The sequence below is a fragment of the Drosophila persimilis genome, unplaced genomic scaffold (assembly GCF_003286085.1).
Source record: "Drosophila persimilis strain 14011-0111.01,24,50 unplaced genomic scaffold, DperRS2 tig00001404-arrow-arrow-pilon, whole genome shotgun sequence".
NCBI classification, from domain to species: domain Eukaryota; kingdom Metazoa; phylum Arthropoda; class Insecta; order Diptera; family Drosophilidae; genus Drosophila; species Drosophila persimilis.
This window is the reverse complement of record NW_020825483.1, coordinates 168549-187775: the sequence shown is the minus strand read 5'-3', so window position 1 is coordinate 187775 and position 19227 is coordinate 168549.

Genomic DNA, 19227 nt, shown 5'->3' with positions numbered 1-19227 from the left:
TCAAAATGAGTATTGGGGTATATTAGATTTGTGGTAAAAGTGGATGTGTGTAACGTCCAGAAGGAATCGTTTCCGACCCCATAAAGTATATATATTCTTGATCAGCATCAATAGCCGAGTCGATTGAGCCATGTCTGTCTGTCCGTCTGTCCGTCTGTCCGTCCGTCCGTCTGTCCGTCTGTCCGTCCCCTTCAGCGCCTAATGCTCAAAGACTATAAGAGCTAGAGCAACGATGTTTTGGATCCAGACTTCTGTGATATGTCACTGCTACAAAAATATTTCAAAACTTTGCCCCGCCCATTTCCGCCCCCACAAAGGGCGAAAATCTGTGGCATCCACAATTTTAAAGATACGAGAAAACAAAAAACGCAGAATCGTAGAGAATGACCATATCTTTTAGACTGCAGAATCTGAATTGGATCGTATTACTATTATAGCCAGCATCAAGAAAACAATTTCATTTTTTCTCGCCCTGTCTCTCTCTAACACACAGGTAGCATAGGCGGCTTTGCTTAGAGTAAAACATTAGCGCCTAGATCTCAGAGACTATAAAAGCTAGAGTAACCAAATTTGGTATCCACACTCCTAATATATCAGACCGAGACGAGTTTGTTTCAAAATTTCGCCACACCCCCTTCCGCCCCCGCAAAGGATGCAAATCTGGGGATATTCACAAATCTCAAAGACTATTAACGCTAGAGTAACCAAATTTGGAATCCGCACTTCTCTTAGATCTCACTATAAAACGTGTATCTCAAAATTTCGCCCCACCCCCTTCCGCCCACACAAAGGACGAAAATCTGTTGCATCCACAATATTGCAGATTCGAGAAAACTAAAAACGGGGAATCATAGATAACGACCATATCTATCAGATTGCTGAATCTGGATCAGATCAGATAATTTTTGTAGCCAAAAGGAACAAATCAATTTGCAGTGGCTACGCAGCGCGTGACATCACGCTCAGACTGATTTTCTGTCTCTCTCGCACGCACTCTTTGTCGTGTCGTTTAATATTAGCGGCGTCTGCCGGAGGAAAGCCATACTGACTTAGTATCGGGTATAACTGTAGAGTTGCGGTGTCCGCAGCAACTCACAACGTTCCCCCTCGTTTTTCTTATATGTTAGTTTTTATAATCTTATATAACCTAATTGAACTTATATATTTATTAATGCAACTCTTGCTCACGAAATATCCGGTAGGGGTCGTCCTTCTTAGTTTGGCAGATCTTCGAACGGTTCTTCCTTCTTGATTTGTCTGACAGGTCTTCGAACGGGTCTTCCTTCTTAAATTTCTTTGACTGAATTTGTTTGACTGGGTCTTCTGGGGGTCTTCCTTCTTTGGCTTCGCTGATCGTTTCACTTTCTTTGTATTTTGGTTTTGTCGGTTTTGTTGGTTTTGTTGGTTTTGTTTTTTAAAAACTTTGGGTTTCTTTGGTTTTTTTTTGTATTTACGAATTGCCTTGATTAGCTTTTTGTTTTATTTGTATTTTGCATTTTATTTGTATTTGTATTTGTATTTGTATTTGTATTTGTATTTGTATTTGTATTTGTATTTGTATTTATTTTTGCACTCCCTAAGCTCCGGTTTGTTTCCTTTTTATCTCACTTTTTTTTATCTTATATCACACAGTCACTCCGCGTTTTTAAATTTGAAGGATTTATTCCATTAATTAATTGTCCTTCGGGTTTCGGCACGACGCAACACTTTTATCATTCGGTGTTTTTTATACAACGTCGCCCCACGTTGGGCGCCAATTAAACAACTGCGGTAGCGGATTGTGTTTTTAAAAAGTTTTTATTTTACTTCGAACTTCACTGATATAGATTTAAGTAGAGGGTCACAAAGGAATTCCGGGCCAAGGGATTGCGCGATCTTAATATTTAGCTAGACTTTGCGGTGTCGCTGCTGGATCAAGACTGATTTGAACTTTCTGATCTTTGCATCGTTGATCCCTTTCGGGAATCGTTTTTCTATAAACATTTCAATTGATTTCGCCATCCCGAGTATTGGATTTCGTCAACCAAAGAGAGAACTGTAAAAGGCCTAAAGTGCAGGATCTGCAGAAAGCCGGGAGTGAGATTGTTTATGAGAAGCCGGGTGTGGGCAAACATTGGTTTTCCATTTAGGCGAGTGTCAAAGATTGGGATTGCGGCGGGGGCGCTTGAGATTGTACATCTTAGAAATCAATTAGGCGGAGGCCCAAGATTGAAATTGTTTTCGTTTTGGAAAGCCAAAGATTGTTTACAACTCGTATAAGAGCTCAATGGAATTGGGTACGTTAACTTGCATGCATATGTGCTGCAGCTAAATTGCCAAAGTGACCGCGACGTGTGTGCAAATATATATATATACATATATACAAGAGGAGAGTACAGCACCTGGAATTTCCTATCTTCCCAAGAGGTATTTGTGCAAAAAAATTGAAAGCTCGAGTGAAGACGAAAAGATTAAAAAACTCGCAATTATTGTCTTGTGCTGAAACAATTGCACCTCGCTTTCAATTCTTGGCACATACGTATGACATAGTAGAGCTAGATTGCATGCTGTAGTTAGAGTTGAGCATATATATTAATACATATATACATACATATGTACATCTAACCCTCTTGGACGCAATAACTACACATATACATAACTCATTTTAATTGCAATCGCTGTCGCCCCTTTCCCCTTTCTCGTTTTCGTTGTGTCAAATATATGTATAGTTGGGTCGTTGGCCAAGCACGCATACCAATACGCAGCTGCAGCGGTGAATTTTTTCGTCTCGCTTTCGCTCTTCACCGTTGCTTATCGTTGTTCTTTTGTTTGGCGCGCTTGATCCAAACCAAACACCAAGTGACGCGCTACCCTGTTTTCGTCGGGTATATTCGTTTGGTGTCAGTAGGATCCAATCATCAATTAAGACAAAGTCGTGCCTCGCAAATCAATTTAGCGTCGATCGTTGTCGGTTCATACGCATACACAACATTAATTCTTCAGAACTGCAGCGGTGAAATTTTTCGTTTTCGCTTGTCACCAGTACAGTTCGTTGGTATTCTTGTATGGTTTTCGTGTACGCGCCAGCCAAGCGACGCTCTACCCTAAATTTTTCGGGTATATTGGTTTTTCACCTCGTTTGGGTACAATTACCCATTATTTCATTGAGTGCCTCGGCATTAAATACGATTATTAGAAACGATCTTTCGCCTTCAGTTGCTTGTATTGAGAATCAATATGACCTCAAAAGCCAACAATATCGTCCTTGAAGAGCTGAAGAAAAAGCGCAGTTGCCGTGTCAAAGGCATTCGTTTATTAGCGGACCGTTTAGAAGCGGGGGATATTCCGCTGGTATTGACGGAGCTCGAGTGCAGACTCGAAACGCTGATGCGTAGCATTGACACGGCACGCGAACTTCAAGAGAAGATTGAAGATATAGACATTGACGATGAATTTGGAGTCGAGTTGGAAGAACTCTCAATTGTCACAAAGGCAAAATTAATGTCTCTCATTTGCGCATTAAAGACAGCTGATGAGACAATACAGGCAGTACCAGCTTATGGTGGCCCAACTCGTGCTCGCCTTCCGAAGTTAGCTCTGCCGCAGTTCAGCGGCAACTATTCGGACTTTAAAAACTTCATAGGTTTATTTGAGACTCTAGTTCATAATGACCAAAGCATTCCAATTATCGAAAAGTTCAACCATTTGCTTTCGTGTCTCTCCGGTGAAGCGTTGGGAACAGTTAGGGCTTTCCAAGTAACCGAGACCAACTACGAGAAAGCAATGGCTAGCTTAAAACGGGTCTACGATAATGATTGTCTGATCTTTAAAAATCACATTGATGCTCTATTTAATCTTCCCAAAATGACCCAGCAATCAGCATCGTCCTTAAGGAACCTTATCGATACCGCCTCATCCATATATGGTTCGTTGTTGTCGATAGGCGATGATAAAAAGATCTCGAATGCGATGATTATTCATCTCGTCTTGAGCAGAGTCGATCCGGTGACCAAAGAGAAATGGGAAGAACAGCTCGATTATGACAAACTGCCACTTTGGACGGACTGTGAAAGGTTGCTTAATCGCAGACATCAGCATCTTTCGGCCGAAAATTCGGACAAACCAAAGCAGGAGCAGAAAGCTGTGCCAAGCAAGCAGCATAATCGGAGCTCATTCGCGTGTTCCACCGCGAATACTAAAAATCAACAATGCAGCTACTGCAATGCGAAAGGCCATTTGTTGACAGAGTGCAGTCCATTTGGTCGGCTAGCAGTAATGCAAAGGTTCGAATTCGCAAAAACTGCATCCTTGTGCATCAATTGTCTGCAGCCAGGCCACTCTGTAGTACGATGCAAAGCTAAGAAGTGTCGAGTGTGTGGCTGCTCACACCATACCTTATTGCATAGGTACACAGTGGCGAATAAAAGTCTAGCGTTACCATCACCCCCAGAGAATTCTTCTCCTCCTCCCAATCAGAATCAACCTTCCACTTCGCATGCTCTCCATGCGACAGCTATGGATAGAGTTATTCTGGCTACGTCGATCGTAAGCGTCCGAACAAATAATGGTGAACATGTTTTGGGCCGAGCTCTGCTTGACTCGGGGTCTCAAACCAATTTTATAACTGAGGACTTAGCACAGCGCTTACAGATCCGTAGGGAGGAGTCGTGTATCAACTTGCTTGGTATTGGTGAATCCAATTCACAAGTCAAGAAAAAGATACACGGTGGTGAAGTCGCGAATTACTGGTAGTGAGTTTTCGGTTGATTTCTGGATTCTAAGGTCCATTTCGGGGTATCACCCTGATCAGACACTTAACGTGAGTGACTGGAAAATCCCAAAGAACTTACCACTTGCAGACCCATATTTCTTCAAGCCACAGAAGATAGATATGTTGATAGGTGCAGAAACATTTTTCGAACTTCTATCTGTTGGTCAGATTCGCCAAGGTCCTGACTATACAACACTGCAGAAAACGCTTCTCGGCTGGATTGTGTCGGGCAGATACACTCCAAAGGTGACTGCCACCCAAGAAGCTAGGAATTGTTTGAGTTGTCGAGAAGAGTCAGTGATCCACATCGACAATACATTACAAAAGTTTTGGTCACTGGAAGAATTGCCGTCTTCTAAAAAGTCTTTATCTCCTGAACACAAGTTATGTGAAAAGCATTATAGAAGGACTACTCAGGTCGTGCCTTCAGGTCGGTTTGAAGTAAGACTGCCGTTCAAATCAGATCCCAGTATCTTAGGCAACTCCTTTGAAGTGGCTAAACGGCGGTTTTTATCGCTTGAAAAAAGATTGTCTCGTGACCCCGAGTTGCAGAAAATGTACTTGGAGTTCATGGAAGAGTACCTCTCCTTGGGTCACATGTCTACCACAGACAACACAATCCCCAAAACTCCACATTATTTCATTCCACATCAGTGTGTGTTGAGGCCTCAAAGCACGTCGACCAAGCTCCGCGTCGTTTTCGATGCGTCTTGTAAAACGTCCTCTCAGGTGGCCTTGAACGACATATTGATGCTCGGTCCTACGATACAGGATGAGCTGTATTCGACATTGCTCCGATTCAGACTACACAGGTACGCCTTGACAGCCGATGTTAAGAAGATGTATCGCCAAGTCTGGGTCGCTGATGCGGATAGACAATTCCAGCTCATAGTGTGGAGAAGAGACCCGTCTGAGTCCTTGAGAATATACCAGCTCAACACCGTAACATATGGGACTGGACCAGCCCCATTTTTGGCAATTCGGTGTTTGAAGAGGTTGAGTGAGTCTGCAAAACTCTCATTCCCTAAAGCTGCTGAAGTTATCGACTCCGACTTCTATGTCGATGACATGTTGACTGGTGCTGGTTGCGTAGAGGAGTTAAAGACAATTAAGTCTGATGTGGCTCAGGTTCTTCAAACCGCTGGGTTTGAATTGACTAAATGGTTTTCGAACTCACCTGAGGTCACCGCATCCGAGAGCACAGTTAAACCGATAACGATCTCGGACTCAGAGTCAACTAAGGCGTTAGGAATATCGTGGCTGCCACACGAAGACGTCTTTAAGTTCCAAATTGACACGTCAGTTATGGGTCTCCGAGCGACAAAACGGAACATCTTATCGGTGACATCAAAGCTGTTTGACCCCCTTGGCTTGTTAAGTCCTTTAGTAATTAAGGGAAAGATCCTACTGCAGGAGCTTTGGCTCAACAAGCTAGATTGGGATGAGTCAATTCCAATGAACTTGGAAACAGCATGGAACTTATTAAAAGAATCCTTGGGTCAGTTGGAGAAGATTACCATACCTCGATTTGTGCATACTGATCCCATGTCACCGATTCAAGTACATGCCTTTGCCGACGCATCCATGAGAGCTTATGGAGCCTGCGTCTATATCCGTAGAAAGACTGCAGAAGGTTTCAAGGTCTCCTTGTTGACTGCAAAGTCGAAAGTAGCGCCACCCAAGACGAAAACGCTCCCAAGGCTTGAGTTATGTGCCGCTCACCTTCTAGCAGACCTTTGTCACCGAATCAAATCCCTGCTCAAGGTTCCAATTGATAAAATGATATTCTGGTCAGATTCAGAAGTTACTCTTCATTGGATCAGATCCCACCCTTCGTCGTTGTCAACATTCGTTGCGAACCGAGTAGCGGAGATTCAAGAGTGGTCAAGTGAAGCTACGTGGCGGCATGTGCCAACAAAACAGAACCCAGCAGACATAGTTTCGAGAGGTTGTGACGTAGAGGATATCGTGCAGTCGATCTGGTTTGGAGGACCAGAGTTCTTAAAGTTTGAAGAAGAGAGCTGGCCCAGAAATCCACACTTCGAGCTTTCCGAAGAAGAGATACAGATGGAAAGTCGGAAGAAATCGGTCGGACTGACCGTCGCGGCCAAGCCAAATTACTTAGTGGATGTAATCGAGGGATACTCGTCACACCTCAAACTGCTAAGAGTGTTCGTTTTCGTGTTCCGCTTCATCCGAAAATGCAAAGACAAAAGTCTCAACTTTGGAAAAATTCCGTCATCCGTAGAATACGACGAGGCGTTTCTAAAAATAGTCGAAATAACACAGAAAAATGAGTCTCAAGAAGATATTGAAAGGGTTCGTAAAGGCACCAAGTTAGGCCCCAGTCTTCAGCGCTTGAATCCCTTCATCCATGAAGAGGCTGGGACATGGTGCTCTTTTTCGTTGTTGCGAGTTGGGGGACGACTAGTTAACGCTCCTATGTCATATAATGCCAAGTTTCCTTTGTTATTGACAAAACGCTCGCAGTTTGTGCAGACATGCGTTCGCTATCTGCATCAAACGAATTTTCATGCCGGACCACGAGCACTCGTGAGTATCCTTAGACAGCGCATTTGGATAGTGAATGCTCAGGCGGTCTGCAGGGCGACAGTTAGGTCGTGTATTCGTTGCTTTAAATGCAAGCCGCTACTCCAGACTCAAATGATGGGCAACTTACCCGCAGACCGGCTCCGTGCTCTCCGCCCATTTTCAGTATGTGGCGTTGATTTTTGTGGCCCAGTCTATACGACTCTGAAAATTCGTGGAAGGCCCCCTTATAAGTCCTACATAGCGTTATTTGTCTGTTTTGCGTCCAAGGCGGTTCATTTAGAAATTGTCTCCGATTTGACGACTAATTCCTTCTTGTTGGCATTCCAAAGGTTCGTCGGTCGTCGAGGATGTCCGCAACGCGTGAACTGCGACAACGCGACAAATTTCGTCGCAGCAAGTCGCCACTTCAGCGAACTGCGGAGGAAGATGGAGCCGGAAGCGGACGCGATACGCGAATTTGCGTCAAGAAGCGGGTGCGAGTTTGCCTTCATACCGCCTCGAGCACCGCACATGGGCGGACTTTGGGAGGCCGGTGTGAAGTCTGCCAAGGGCCTACTCCTACGCGCCATCGGAAGCGCTCTCCTCACCGCAGAGGAGCTGGAGACCGTGCTGGTCGGGATCGAGGCGGTGCTCAACTCGCGCCCGCTAGGACCCCTAAGCCCAGACCCAAGCGACGGAGACGCGCTGACTCCCGGGCACCTGCTGACAGGCGGGCCGCTTATCGCACCCCCAGCACCCAGGACCCCGGACCAGGAGGGTCTGAGCTGCTTAAAGCGAGGGCGGCTTGTCTCGTCAGCCAGGCAAATGTTCTGGCAGCGATGGTCCCGGGAGTATGTGCTGGGATTACAAATCAGATGCAAGTGGCACCAGGAGGAGCCAAACATAAAGGAAGGCGACCTAGTAATCGTCGCCGAGGACAACCTGCCCCCTCAACAGTGGCTCCTAGGAAGGGTGGTCGGAACAACCGCCGGGCAGGACGGAAGGGTCAGAGTGGTCGAGCTAAGGACGAGCAGCGGAGCCATGTTCAGGAGGCCGATACACAAATTGGCGCTTCTGCCAATGGTTTGAAGCCTTCCAGGCCTTCAACGGGGCCGGTGTAGCGTCATTTGAATATTAATAATTGTTATTAGGATAGTATTTCATGAAGTCTAGTGTAAGTTAGGCTAGGGCAAAGCGGGAGCGCAATAAAAGCTCGTTCTCTCGCTCTTGGCGAATTCGCCCCGCTTTGCCACCGTAGGTAAGGTAGGCTTAGAAGAAATTGTTTGAATATATTGAAAAGGGTCGAGAAAAACCCCTGAATTCGAACGCACGCACCCCCTTTTCTTTCGTCGTATTAAATAAAAAATTGCAGTCACCCAAAATTTCGGTATTGTTCTTTAGAAAAACTATTCTAAAATTTCACCCACTATAAAACAAAATTCAAAAGAAAGAAGAAATCTAATACAAGTAAATACAATAATTGCAGAGTACCCGAACAGAGTACTGGGAAACCGGAGCTACAACATGATCAAGATTATAATCTTACTAATGTTCACCGTCCTACAAGCTACCGGACAGAATATAGAGATATATCCCATCAACTCAAGGAATGGATATCTCATATTCAAAACAAATACCATTAACATACCCATTAATTATGAATACCACTATCTAAAAATTAATATAACAAAAACAGATGAAACATATCAGAGTTTACTAGAACAGGCAACCCAATTTGATAACGAAATCCAAGTTCAATATTTAGTCGAGAAATTGCAAAGCGAATTCCACGGCATAAAAATAGCCAAAAGAAACAGAAGAGGCCTTATAAATGCAGTAGGCACAATATATAAATATCTATTTGGAACGTTAGATCAAGATGATAAGGTCGAATTAGAAGGGAAATTAGACAATCTGGCTAGCCACAGTGTTCTAGTTAACGAATTAAACTTAGTAATTCAAGCAGTAAATTCCGGCATAGAAGTTGTCAATAAATTAAACAAAGATAATGACAGAAATAAACAACTAGAAATATTAATATTTAACCTTCAACATTTTACTGAGTACATAGAGGATATTGAATTAGGCATGCAGCTAACAAGATTAGGTATCTTTAATCCAAAATTATTGAGGCAGGATTACTTGAAACACATCGATTCAGAGAAATTATTAAATATTAAAACATCTATGTTCGGAGCAGAACCCAGCCGATTAGCTGCTTGCCAAATAGCACCTAATTCTTGGCCCTCAGCCGCTTATTTTGTTTGTTACTTATGTCTATGTCACTCATTTGTTTGTTAAAGCTTTGCGCTTGCTTGCCCTGCTAAACGCTCTCTGCCAGCTCGCTCTTCGCTATCTCCGCTTTGCGTCTGCCTACCGACGTCGGCCGAGCGAAGCTGAGCTTAGCGATCGGAGCGGCAATGTAAAGGGCAGGCAAGCCACACTTGCAATTTGGATGTCACGCATTAAAGAACATATCGCAATTTTATTTCTGCGCCGAGTTTTATTTAATTGGAATAATTAGTCGGCCGATTGGGGATAAAAAACATTATCTCCACATAAAATTTGGTGACCCCGACGTGATCTCTGAGTTGCAGTGTCAATTAATTATCATTCGCGATCGAAATTCGTTAGCCTTAACAAATTTTCGGCGGTTAAGCATAATTCGGTGCTAAAACATACTTACAGACACCTACATACACGCATTGCTGGCTATTAATTTCTCTGTCGCGACAATTCGGTCAGTGCAGTGCAGCGAACTCACTAGTACACACAAGCGGAGTACAAAGCGGAATCGGACAGCTAGCACAGCCGCACAGCTAAAGGCATTAGCTGTAATCCCTTTGCTTTCGGTTCGCACGTTTATACGTATACAGGGTGTCTTTTTCGGTCGTGCTGAGTGACTCTTTTAAAACCTCAACATGGCAGCACCTGAGCCTACCAATGTCGCGAACGCAGCAATGCCGAGTGATGTTGATTTCTACAAGCACAAGGCCGAGTCCGTCGCGCGCCAACTAAAGGCCATGGATCGCTTTCTCACCAAGGAAGAGAAGAAGAAGAGATGAGGCAGAACTTCAAGCTCGCTTAGAGCAAATCGAGCGAATGAATGCCGATTTCGATGCCGCTCAAACGAGCCTTGAAAGGCTGGATTTCCTGCAGTTAGCCCATGATGCCCGGCTGGACTTTTCGAATGTTTATGTCAAGGTTAGGTCCAGGCTGTCGCGGGAGTTGATGGCTGCTCGCACGGTAAATGTTGCCAATTCAACAGCTCGGCATACTCTCGAGGGAAATTCGTCGTTGTTCGCCTATAATAGTATAGGCCGTTCTAGAATGCCCGAGTTGCAGCTTCCGCGATTCGGTGGGAACTACATGGATTGGCCAGAATTCCACTCGATGTTCTCGACAATGGTGCACAAAGACCATCGTATCCCAATCATCGAAAAATTCCAATATCTTCGTGGATGTCTAGAATGGTGCTGCGCTGGATACGATTCCTTCCTTGGAACTTTCTGAGGAGAATTACGACAAGGCGTTGAATTTGCTAATGTTGCGATTCGATAATAAACTGTTACATTTTCAGGCAGACGTCAAGGCTATTTTCGGGCTGCAAGGGGTGGAGAAGGGCTCAGCTATCGGCTTGCGCGCGCTCAGCGACAAAATCAATTCGCACTTGCGTGCACTTCAGACCTTGGCGACCCCGCAGGAGATTTCGGATGGGTTGCTGATCTTCATCATAGGCACGAAACTGGACTACAAAACAAAGGAGAAATGGGAAGAGAGCTTGCCGAAGTCAGGATTGCCTCGGTGGTCAAGCATGGCCTTATTTTTGGAAGCGAGATGTCGGATGCTGGAGAATTTGGGATCAGCCATGGCAACAAGTCCTAGTCAACAGGTGGGAGAAGACAAACCTGTCACCCTTATCACCTCCAGTAACGACCATCCTAACCCCATATGTAACCATTGCAATTCCTCCGAGCATTACATATCTAGATGTCAGGCATTCCTGAATCTCTCTGCGTTTGAATGATACAAAGAAGCAAAGAAGAGCCGCTTGTGTTTGAATTGCCTCAACAAAGGCCATGAATTGCAGAGGTGCAGGTCAGGACTTTGCAGGCATTGCCAGGCCAACTGGTGCTTCATCTTCCTCTTCACCGGCCGAGGAATCGATCCAGCAAGAGGCCGCGACTGTGCTTCTAGCAAGCGGGTGTTCTAGCCCTCCCCCCTCGATCCAGAAATCTCAGCCTAGCCAGAACGTGTTGCTACCTACTGCCCTCGTCCATGTAACAGATCGTTATGGAGCACTTATCCCATGTCGTGCCATTTTGGATTCTGCATCACAGGCAAACTTTGTAACATCTAGGCTTGCTGATCAGTTGCAGTTGGATCATCGCTCGTCTTATGTTCACATCTCTGGAATCGGAGATTCCATTCTACCTTCGAGCAAGTCTGTACATATAGTTGTACAATCCCAGGACGCAAGCTATCGAGCTTCCTTTGCTGCAATTGTCACCAACTCAATTACGGAAATGCAGCCTAACTTCGGCCTAGACGCAAAGGATTGGCCCATGCCGAATAATCTAAAACTAGCTGATCCTAATTTCTCCAAGCCCCAACGTATCGATCTGTTGATAGGTGGTGGTTTGTTCTTCGATTTAATGTGCGTCGGACAGATTCGACTATCAGACCAATTGCCAACATTGCAGGAGACAAAACTTGGTTGGATAGTGTCAGGAAGCATTGATAGCTCGGAGAATAAGCGTGCAGTTTTAGCCGCTTTTGAAAATTCCTTCTCCATCTCTAATGACGATTTTCGGGCCACAACGCTGGAGTACCAAAACTTAGAGCAGCAATGCAGGAAGCAGCTGCTCGAGTGCCAGGTGCAAGTGGAAAAACTGCGATCGGAGAATCAGGAACTGCAGCGCGAACTTTTCGATATATTAAAAACCTACATATCCACGCTAAATGAAATTCAACTTTCAACAATTTCTACATTGCCAAATTTCCAGCCATTCTATGCAATTACAGAGGTTCCCGATGATCAAGACGTAATCACGACAAGCCGCCTTCGTAAAGAAGCGCCGATTGCCGCGTTCGACGAGCATCCCAGCGTAGCCGCCAGCTGCGCCCAAGCAAGCATCTTCAAGAGGGCCGTTGGAAAAATAGCGGTTCTGCCCCTTCAGGATGGATCTGTTGAAAGCCTTTGCCTTCCAACGGGGGGTGAATGTTCGGAGCAGAACCCAGCCGATTAGCTGCTTGCCAAATAGCACCTAATTCTTGGCCCTCAGCCGCTTATTTTGTTTGTTACTTATGTCTATGTCACTCATTTGTTTGTTAAAGCTTTGCGCTTGCTTGCCCTGCTAAACGCTCTCTGCCAGCTCGCTCTTCGCTTTCTCCGCTTTGCGTCTGCCTACCGACGTCGGCCGAGCGAAGCTGCGCTTAGCGATCGGAGCGGCAATGTAAAGGGCAGGCAAGCCACACTTGCAATTTGGATGTCACGCATTAAAGAACATATCGCAATTTTATTTCTGCGCCGAATTTTATTTAATTGGAATAATAAGTCGGCCGATTGGGGATAAAAAACATTATCTCCACAATCTACTTGGTTGAAATCAGACACTAACGAAATACTAATAATTTCCAACATCCCACGAGAGATCAGAAATATTCCTATACTTAAAATTGTTCCATATCCAGATGAAGATAATAACATCCTCACTGACCTAACGCAAAACAATTATTACATTCTAGAAAACGAGGTATATGAAAAAGAATCAAAACGAAAAATAAACGAGGGGGAACGTTGTGAGTTGCTGCGGACACCGCAACTCTACAGTTATACCCGATACTAAGTCAGTATGGCTCTCCTCCGGCAGCGCCGCTAATATTAAACGACACGACAAAGAGTGCGTGCGAGAGAGACAGAAAATCAGTCTGAGCGTGACGTCGGGCGCTGCGTAGCCAATGCAAATTGATTTGTTCCTTTTGGCTACAAAAATTATCCGATCTGATCCAAATTCAGCAACCGGATAGATATAGTCATTCTCTATGATTCTGCGTTTTTAGTTTTCTCGAATCTGCAATATTGTGGATGCAACAGATTTTCGTCCTTTGTGGGGGCGGATGGGGGCGGGGCGAAATTCTGAGATATACGTTTTATAGTGAGATCTAACAAAAGTGCGGATACCAAATTTGGTTACTCTAGCCTTAATAGTCTCTGAGATTTGTGAATATCCCCAGATTTGCATCCTTTGCGGGGGCGGAAGGGGGTGTGGCGAAATTTTGAAACAAACTCGTCTCGGTCCGATATATTAGGAGTGTGGATACCAAATTTGGTTGCTCTAGCTTTTATAGTCTCTGAGATCTAGGCGCTAATGTTTTACTCTAAGCAAAGCCGCCTATGCTACGTGTGTGTTAGAGAGAGACAGGGCGAGAAAAAATGAAATTGTTTTCTTGATGCTGGCTATAATAACAATACGATCCAATTCAGATTCCGTAGTCTAAAAGATATCGTCATTCTCTACGATTCTGCGTTTTTGGTTTTCTCGTATCTTTAAAATTGTGGATGCCACAGATTTTCGCCCTTTGTGGGAGCGGAAGTGGACGTTTCTCACCAAGGAAGAGAAGAAGAAGAGATGAGGCAGAACTTCAAGCTCGCTTAGAGCAAATCGAGCGAATGAATGCCGATTTCGATGCCGCTCAAACGAGCCTTGAAAGGCTGGATTTCCTGCAGTTAGCCCAAGATGCCCGGCTGGACTTTTCGAATGTTTATGTCAAGGTTAGGTCCCGGCTGTCGCGGGAGTTGATGGCTGCTCGCACGGTAAATGTTGCCAATTCAACAGCTCGGCATACTCTCGAGGGAAATTCGTCGTTGTTCGCCTATAATAGTATAGGCCGTTCTCGAATGCCCGAGTTGCAGCTTCCGCGATTCGGTGGGAACTACATGGATTGGCCAGAATTCCACTCGATGTTCTCGACAATGGTGCACAAAGACCATCGTATCCCAATCATCGAAAAATTCCAATATCTTCGTGGATGTCTAGATGGTGCTGCGCTGGATACGATTCCTTCCTTGGAACTTTCTGAGGAGAATTACGACAAGGCGTTGAATTTGCTAATGTTGCGATTCGATAATAAACTGTTACATTTTCAGGCACACGTCAAGGCTATTTTCGGGCTGCAAGGGGTGGAGAAGGGCTCAGCTATCGGCTTGCGCGCGCTCAGCGACAAAATCAATTCGCACTTGCGTGCACTTCAGACCTTGGCGACCCCGCAGGAGATTTCGGATGGGTTGCTGATCTTCATCATAGGCACGAAACTGGACTACAAAACAAAGGAGAAATGGGAAGAGAGCTTGCCGAAGTCAGGATTGCCTCGGTGGTCAAGCATGGCCTTATTTTTGGAAGCGAGATGTCGGATGCTGGAGAATTTGGGATCAGCCATGGCAACAAGTCCTAGTCAACAGGTGGGAGAAGACAAACCTGTCACCCTTATCACCTCCAGTAACGACCATCCTAACCCCATATGTAACCATTGCAATTCCTCCGAGCATTACATATCTAGATGTCAGGCATTCCTGAATCTCTCTGCGTTTGAATGATACAAAGAAGCAAAGAAGAGCCGCTTGTGTTTGAATTGCCTCAACAAAGGCCATGAATTGCAGAGGTGCAGGTCAGGACTTTGCAGGCATTGCCAGGCCAACTGGTGCTTCATCTTCCTCTTCACCGGCCGAGGAATCGATCCAGCAAGAGGCCGCGACTGTGCTTCTAGCAAGCGGGTGTTCTAGCCCTCCCCCCTCGATCCAGAAATCTCAGCCTAGCCAGAACGTGTTGCTACCTACTGCCCTCGTCCATGTAACAGATCTTTATGGAGCACTTATCCCATGTCGTGCCATTTTGGATTCTGCATCACAGGCAAACTTTGTAACATCTAGGCTTGCTGATCAGTTGCAGTTGGATCATCGCTCGTCTTATGTTCACATCTCTGGAATCGGAGATTCCATTCTACCTTCGAGCAAGTCTGTACATATAGTTGTACAATCCCAGGACGCAAGCTATCGAGCTTCCTTTGCTGCAATTGTCACCAACTCAATTACGGAAATGCAGCCTAACTTCGGCCTAGACGCAAAGGATTGGCCCATGCCGAATAATCTAAAACTAGCTGATCCTAATTTCTCCAAGCCCCAACGTATCGATCTGTTGATAGGTGGTGGTTTGTTCTTCGATTTAATGTGCGTCGGACAGATTCGACTATCAGACCAATTGCCAACATTGCAGGAGACAAAACTTGGTTGGATAGTGTCAGGAAGCATTGATAGCTCGGAGAATAAGCGTGCAGTTTTAGCCGCTTTTGAAAATTCCTTCTCCATCTCTAATGACGATTTTCGGGCCACAACGCTGGAGTACCAAAACTTAGAGCAGCAATGCAGGAAGCAGCTGCTCGAGTGCCAGGTGCAAGTGGAAAAACTGCGATCGGAGAATCAGGAACTGCAGCGCGAACTTTTCGATATATTAAAAACCTACATATCCACGCTAAATGAAATTCAACTTTCAACAATTTCTACATTGCCAAATTTCCAGCCATTCTATGCAATTACAGAGGTTCCCGATGATCAAGACGTAATCACGACAAGCCGCCTTCGTAAAGAAGCGCCGATTGCCGCGTTCGACGAGCATCCCAGCGTAGCCGCCAGCTGCGCCCAAGCAAGCATCTTCAAGAGGGCCGTTGGAAAAATAGCGGTTCTGCCCCTTCAGGATGGATCTGTTGAAAGCCTTTGCCTTCCAACGGGGGGTGAATGTTCGGAGCAGAACCCAGCCGATTAGCTGCTTGCCAAATAGCACCTAATTCTTGGCCCTCAGCCGCTTATTTTGTTTGTTACTTATGTCTATGTCACTCATTTGTTTGTTAAAGCTTTGCGCTTGCTTGCCCTGCTAAACGCTCTCTGCCAGCTCGCTCTTCGCTATCTCCGCTTTGCGTCTGCCTACCGACGTCGGCCGAGCGAAGCTGCGCTTAGCGATCGGAGCGGCAATGTAAAGGGCAGGCAAGCCACACTTGCAATTTGGATGTCACGCATTAAAGAACATATCGCAATTTTATTTCTGCGCCGAATTTTATTTAATTGGAATAATTAGTCGGCCGATTGGGGATAAAAAACATTATCTCCACAATCTACTTGGTTGAAATCAGACACTAACGAAATACTAATAATTTCCAACATCCCACGAGAGATCAGAAATATTCCTATACTTAAAATTGTTCCATATCCAGATGAAGATAATAACATCCTCACTGACCTAACGCAAAACAATTATTACATTCTAGAAAACGAGGTATATGAAAAAGAATCAAAACGAAAAATAAACGAGGGGGAACGTTGTGAGTTGCTGCGGACACCGCAACTCTACAGTTATACCCGATACTAAGTCAGTATGGCTCTCCTCCGGCAGCGCCGCTAATATTAAACGACACGACAAAGAGTGCGTGCGAGAGAGACAGAAAATCAGTCTGAGCGTGACGTCGGGCGCTGCGTAGCCAATGCAAATTGATTTGTTCCTTTTGGCTACAAAAATTATCCGATCTGATCCAAATTCAGCAACCGGATAGATATAGTCATTCTCTATGATTCTGCGTTTTTAGTTTTCTCGAATCTGCAATATTGTGGATGCAACAGATTTTCGTCCTTTGTGGGGGCGGATGGGGGCGGGGCGAAATTCTGAGATATACGTTTTATAGTGAGATCTAACAAAAGTGCGGATACCAAATTTGGTTACTCTAGCCTTAATAGTCTCTGAGATTTGTGAATATCCCCAGATTTGCATCCTTTGCGGGGGCGGAAGGGGGTGTGGCGAAATTTTGAAACAAACTCGTCTCGGTCCGATATATTAGGAGTGTGGATACCAAATTTGGTTGCTCTAGCTTTTATAGTCTCTGAGATCTAGGCGCTAATGTTTTACTCTAAGCAAAGCCGCCTATGCTACGTGTGTGTTAGAGAGAGACAGGGCGAGAAAAAATGAAATTGTTTTCTTGATGCTGGCTATAATAACAATACGATCCAATTCAGATTCCGTAGTCTAAAAGATATCGTCATTCTCTACGATTCTGCGTTTTTGGTTTTCTCGTATCTTTAAAATTGTGGATGCCACAGATTTTCGCCCTTTGTGGGAGCGGAAGTGGACGTTTCTCACCAAGGAAGAGAAGAAGAAGAGATGAGGCAGAACTTCAAGCTCGCTTAGAGCAAATCGAGCGAATGAATGCCGATTTCGATGCCGCTCAAACGAGCCTTGAAAGGCTGGATTTCCTGCAGTTAGCCCAAGATGCCCGGCTGGACTTTTCGAATGTTTATGTCAAGGTTAGGTCCCGGCTGTCGCGGGAGTTGATGGCTGCTCGCACGGTAAATGTTGCCAATTCAACAGCTCGGCATACTCTCGAGGGAAATTCGTCGTTGTTCGCCTATAATAGTATAGGCCGTTCTCGAATGCCCGAGTTGCAGCTTCCGCGATTCGGTGGGAACTACATGGATTGGCCAGAATTCCACTCGATGTTCTCGACAATGGTGCACAAAGACCATCGTATCCCAATCATCGAAAAATTCCAATATCTTCGTGGATGTCTAGATGGTGCTGCGCTGGATACGATTCCTTCCTTGGAACTTTCTGAGGAGAATTACGACAAGGCGTTGAATTTGCTAATGTTGCGATTCGATAATAAACTGTTACATTTTCAGGCACACGTCAAGGCTATTTTCGGGCTGCAAGGGGTGGAGAAGGGCTCAGCTATCGGCTTGCGCGCGCTCAGCGACAAAATCAATTCGCACTTGCGTGCACTTCAGACCTTGGCGACCCCGCAGGAGATTTCGGATGGGTTGCTGATCTTCATCATAGGCACGAAACTGGACTACAAAACAAAGGAGAAATGGGAAGAGAGCTTGCCGACGTCAGGATTGCCTCGGTGGTCAAGCATGGCCTTATTTTTGGAAGCGAGATGTCGGATGCTGGAGAATTTGGGATCAGCCATGGCAACAAGTCCTAGTCAACAGGTGGGAGAAGACAAACCTGTCACCCTTATCACCTCCAGTAACGACCATCCTAACCCCATATGTAACCATTGCAATTCCTCCGAGCATTACATATCTAGATGTCAGGCATTCCTGAATCTCTCTGCGTTTGAAAGATACAAAGAAGCAAAGAAGAGCCGCTTGTGTTTGAATTGCCTCAACAAAGGCCATGAATTGCAGAGGTGCAGGTCAGGACTTTGCAGGCATTGCCAGGCCAACTGGTGCTTCATCTTCCTCTTCACCGGCCGAGGAATCGATCCAGCAAGAGGCCGCGACTGTGCTTCTAGCAAGCGGGTGTTCTAGCCCTCCCCCCTCGATCCAGAAATCTCAGCCTAGCCAGAACGTGTTGCTACCTACTGCCCTCGTCCATGTAACAGATCGTTATGGAGCACTTATCCCATGTCGTGCCATTTTGGATTCTGCATCACAGGCAAACTTTGTAACATCTAGGCTTGCTGATCAGTTGCAGTTGGATCATCGCTCGTCTTATGTTCACATCTCTGGAATCGGAGATTCCATTCTACCTTCGAGCAAGTCTGTACATATAGTTGTACAATCCCAGGACGCAAGCTATCGAGCTTCCTTTGCTGCAATTGTCACCAACTCAATTACGGAAATGCAGCCTAACTTCGGCCTAGACGCAAAGGATTGGCCCATGCCGAATAATCTAAAACTAGCTGATCCTAATTTCTCCAAGCCCCAACGTATCGATCTGTTGATAGGTGGTGGTTTGTTCTTCGATTTAATGTGCGTCGGACAGATTCGACTATCAGACCAATTGCCAACATTGCAGGAGACAAAACTTGGTTGGATAGTGTCAGGAAGCATTGATAGCTCGGAGAATAAGCGTGCAGTTTTAGCCGCTTTTGAAAATTCCTTCTCCATCTCTAATGAC